The sequence below is a fragment of the Drosophila suzukii genome, chromosome Y, assembly GCF_043229965.1.
Source record: "Drosophila suzukii chromosome Y, CBGP_Dsuzu_IsoJpt1.0, whole genome shotgun sequence".
NCBI lineage: Eukaryota > Metazoa > Arthropoda > Insecta > Diptera > Drosophilidae > Drosophila > Drosophila suzukii.
This window is the reverse complement of record NC_092085.1, coordinates 447,931-452,500: the sequence shown is the minus strand read 5'-3', so window position 1 is coordinate 452,500 and position 4,570 is coordinate 447,931. Positions and strand designations below refer to the sequence as shown.

The following is a 4,570-nucleotide window of genomic DNA, read 5'->3' as shown; positions in this document are numbered from 1 at the left end:
AGCGTCAATATTCTAGTATGAGAAATTAACGATTTAAGTCCTTCTTAAATGAGGCCATTTACCCATAGAGGGTGCCAGGCCCGTATAACGTTAATGATTACTAGATGATGTTTCCAAAGAGTCGTGTTGCTTGATAGTGCAGCACTAAGTGGGTGGTAAACTCCATCTAAAACTAAATATAACCATGAGACCGATAGTAAACAAGTACCGTGAGGGAAAGTTGAAAAGAACTCTGAATAGAGAGTTAAACAGTACGTGAAACTGCTTAGAGGTTAAGCCCGATGAACCTGAATATCCGTTATGGAAAATTCATCATTAAAATTGTAATATTTAAACAATATTATGATAATAGTGTGCATTTTTTCCATATAAGGACATTGTAATCTATTAGCATACAAAATTTATCATAAAATATAACTTATAGTTTATTCAAATTAATTTGCTTGCATTTTAACACAGAATAAATGTTATTAATTTGATAAAGTGCTGATAGATTTATATGAATACAGTGCGTTAATTTTTCGGAATTATATAATGGCATAATTATCATTGATTTTTGTGTTTATTATATGCACTTGTATGATTAACAATGCGAAAGATTCAGGATACCTTCGGGACCCGTCTTGAAACACGGACCAAGGAGTCTAACATATGTGCAAGTTATTGGGATATAAACCTAATAGCGTAATTAACTTGACTAATAATGGGATTAGTTTTTTAACTATTTATAGCTAATTAACACAATCCCGGGGCGTTCTATATAGTTATGTATAATGATATTTATATTATTTATGCCTCTAACTGGAACGTACCTTGAGCATATATGCTGTGACCCGAAAGATGGTGAACTATACTTGATCAGGTTGAAGTCAGGGGAAACCCTGATGGAAGACCGAAACAGTTCTGACGTGCAAATCGATTGTCAGAATTGAGTATAGGGGCGAAAGACCAATCGAACCATCTAGTAGCTGGTTCCTTCCGAAGTTTCCCTCAGGATAGCTGGTGCATTTTAATGTTATATAAAATAATCTTATCTGGTAAAGCGAATGATTAGAGGCCTTAGGGTCGAAACGATCTTAACCTATTCTCAAACTTTAAATGGGTAAGAACCTTAACTTTCTTGATATGAAGTTCAAGGTTATGATATAATGTGCCCAGTGGGCCACTTTTGGTAAGCAGAACTGGCGCTGTGGGATGAACCAAACGTAATGTTACGGTGCCCAAATTAACAACTCATGCAGATACCATGAAAGGCGTTGGTTGCTTAAAACAGCAGGACGGTGATCATGGAAGTCGAAATCCGCTAAGGAGTGTGTAACAACTCACCTGCCGAAGCAACTAGCCCTTAAAATGGATGGCGCTTAAGTTGTATACCTATACATTACCGCTAAAGTAGATGATTTATATTACTTGTGATATAAATTTTGAAACTTTAGTGAGTAGGAAGGTACAATGGTATGCGTAGAAGTGTTTGGCGCAAGCCTGCATGGAGCTGCCATTGGTACAGATCTTGGTGGTAGTAGCAAATAATCGAATGAGACCTTGGAGGACTGAAGTGGAGAAGGGTTTCGTGTGAACAGTGGTTGATCACGAGTTAGTCGGTCCTAAGTTCAAGGCGAAAGCCGAAAATTTTCAAGTAAAACACAAATGCCATACAAATATATTATATTATATAAATCAAGCTAATTAATATACTTGAATAATTTTGAACGAAAGGGAATACGGTTCCAATTCCGTAACCTGTTGAGTATCCGTTTGTTATTAAATATGGGCCTCGTGCTCATCCTGGCAACAGGAACGACCATAAAGAAGCCGTCGAGAGATATCGGAAGAGTTTTCTTTTCTGTTTTATAGCCGTACTACCATGGAAGTCTTTCGCAGAGAGATATGGTAGATGGGCTAGAAGAGCATGACATATACTGTTGTGTCGATATTTTCTCCTCGGACCTTGAAAATTTATGGTGGGGACACGCAAACTTCTCAACAGGCCGTACCAATATCCGCAGCTGGTCTCCAAGGTGAAGAGTCTCTAGTCGATAGAATAATGTAGGTAAGGGAAGTCGGCAAATTAGATCCGTAACTTCGGGATAAGGATTGGCTCTGAAGATTGAGATAGTCGGGCTTGATTGGGAAACAATAACATGGTTTATGTGCTCGTTCTGGGTAAATAGAGTGTCTGGCATTTATGTTGGTCACTTGTTCCCCGGATAGTTTAGTTACGTAGCCAATTGTGGAACTTTCTTGCTAAAATTTTTAAGAATACTAATTGGGTTAAACCAATTAGTTCTTATTAATTATAACGATTATCAATTAACAATCAATTCAGAACTGGCACGGACTTGGGGAATCCGACTGTCTAATTAAAACAAAGCATTGTGATGGCCCTAGCGGGTGTTGACACAATGTGATTTCTGCCCAGTGCTCTGAATGTCAAAGTGAAGAAATTCAAGTAAGCGCGGGTCAACGGCGGGAGTAACTATGACTCTCTTAAGGTAGCCAAATGCCTCGTCATCTAATTAGTGACGCGCATGAATGGATTAACGAGATTCCTACTGTCCCTATCTACTATCTAGCGAAACCACAGCCAAGGGAACGGGCTTGGAATAATTAGCGGGGAAAGAAGACCCTTTTGAGCTTGACTCTAATCTGGCAGTGTAAGGAGACATAAGAGGTGTAGAATAAGTGGGAGATATTAGACTTCGGTTTGGTATCGCCAATGAAATACCACTACTCTTATTGTTTCCTTACTTACTTGATTAAATGGAACGTGTATCATTTCCTAGCCATTATACGGATATATTTATTATATCTTATGGTATTGGGTTTTGATGCAAGCTTCTTGATCAAAGTATCACGAGTTTGTTATATAATCGCAAACAAATTCTTTAATAAAACGGTGCATTTATGTATTTTTGATTTGAAAATTTGGTATAACTCCAATTACTCAGGTATGATCCAATTCAAGGACATTGCCAGGTAGGGAGTTTGACTGGGGCGGTACATCTCTCAAATAATAACGGAGGTGTCCCAAGGCCAGCTCAGTGCGGACAGAAACCACACATAGAGCAAAAGGGCAAATGCTGACTTGATCTCGGTGTTCAGTACACACAGGGACAGCAAAAGCTCGGCCTATCGATCCTTTTGGTTTAAAGAGTTTTTAACAAGAGGTGTCAGAAAAGTTACCATAGGGATAACTGGCTTGTGGCGGCCAAGCGTTCATAGCGACGTCGCTTTTTGATCCTTCGATGTCGGCTCTTCTTATCATTGTGAAGCAAAATTCACCAAGCGTTGGATTGTTCACCCATGCAAGGGAACGTGAGCTGGGTTTAGACCGTCGTGAGACAGGTTAGTTTTACCCTACTAATGACAAAACGTTGTTGCGACAGCATTCCTGCGTAGTACGAGAGGAACCGCAGGTACGGACCAATGGCACAATACTTGTTCGAGCGAACAGTGGTATGACGCTACGTCCGTTGGATTATGCCTGAACGCCTCTAAGGTCGTATCCGTGCTGGACTGCAATGATAAATAAGGGGCAATTTGCATTGTATGGCTTCTAAACCATTTAAAGTTTATAATTTACTTTATAAACGACAATGGATGTGATGCCAATGTAATTTGTAACATAGTAAATTGGGAGGATCTTTGATCACCTGATGCCGCGCTAGTTACATATAAAAGCATTATTTAATACAATGACAAAGCCTAGAATCAATTGTAAACGACTTTTGTAACAGGCAAGGTGTTGTAAGTGGTTGAGCAGCTGCCATACTGCGATCCACTGAAGCTTATCCTTTGCTTGATGATTCGATAATAAAGATGTTGCAAGCGGCATAATAATTTATGCTTGCTTGCAACGGCGCGCCACTTTGTGGTTAGCAAAAGGTCTAGTAATATAAGAGACCTATAAAAAAATCAATATATTATTATAAATAAATATTGAACAAACAAAATGCATCGTCATCTTTATTAGTGACGCGATGATAAAGTGGCAAACATATTCCATGTATAAATATTCCTATGGTATTTTGATAATGCAAGTAAAGAGGACATATATAAAAGTAAGTATATGTTCCTCCAATGGTAGCAGCGGTTGGTTGGTTGGTGTCTGCTCCTCTTATTGTTCAAAACTTATGTTATGGTAGCAAGTCTGTATCGTCATATTATTAGTGACGCGAAAAATTAGTGGCAAACAATATTCGATGTATAAATATTCCTATGGTATTAATATTCAAATGAAGAGACCATTTAAATAAAGAGGACATATATAAAAGTAAGTATATGTTCCTCCAATGGTAGCAGCGGTTGGTTGGTTGGTGTCTGCTCCTCTTATTGTTCAAAACTTATGTTATGGTAGCAAGTCTGTATCGTCATATTATAAGTGACGCGAAAAATTAATGGCAAACATATTCGATGTATATAAATATTCCTATGGTATTCAAATTCAAGTAAAGAGACCATTAAAGTACAGAGAGAGGCCATATAATAAGTAAGTATATGTTCCTCCAATGGTAGCAGTGGTTGGTTGGTTGGTTGGTTGGCGGCTGCTCCTCTTATTGTTCAAAACTTA

At 38.3% G+C, this 4,570-nt stretch overlaps 1 non-coding gene across 1 annotated transcript in view; it reads left to right on the top strand.

Moving 5' to 3' along the window:
• LOC139353805 (large subunit ribosomal RNA) overlaps window positions 1-3,811 on the top strand; it is a 3,970-nt gene extending 159 nt beyond the window's left edge. Inside the window, exon 1 of the ribosomal RNA XR_011604945.1 lies at window positions 1-3,811. This exon is cut by the window's left edge and continues 159 nt beyond it. This is a non-coding gene — a ribosomal RNA (large subunit ribosomal RNA).
• Window positions 3,812-4,570: the final 759 nt, after the last annotated feature.